The sequence below is a fragment of the Diadema antillarum genome, unplaced genomic scaffold (genome assembly GCF_040938485.1).
Source record: "Diadema antillarum isolate AM-2024a unplaced genomic scaffold, OU_Dant_1.0 seq00000712_RagTag, whole genome shotgun sequence".
Classification (NCBI taxonomy): Eukaryota; Metazoa; Echinodermata; class Echinoidea; order Diadematoida; family Diadematidae; genus Diadema; species Diadema antillarum.
The window spans coordinates 308,447-308,702 of record NW_027271616.1 but is presented as its reverse complement, the minus strand read 5'-3'; positions in this window follow the sequence as shown (position 1 = coordinate 308,702).

The following is a 256-nucleotide window of genomic DNA, read 5'->3' as shown; positions in this document are numbered from 1 at the left end:
TTTGACTACATTGTATCATCTCATCATATTATACTACAGTATATGTGTCATCATTATGTTTCATGATTCAACGAAGCTAAGCGTCTCGGAAGTTATGACATGCGTGGGCGACCTATACTGAATGAGAGGTGATCATACGCTGGCCGAATTGCTTCTTCCCTGTTCGAGCGGTCGCCAGGATGACCTTCTTCGTCACATCACACGAATAAAGCATTATCATACATGGTATACATGGACATGCATGTATTTGTATACG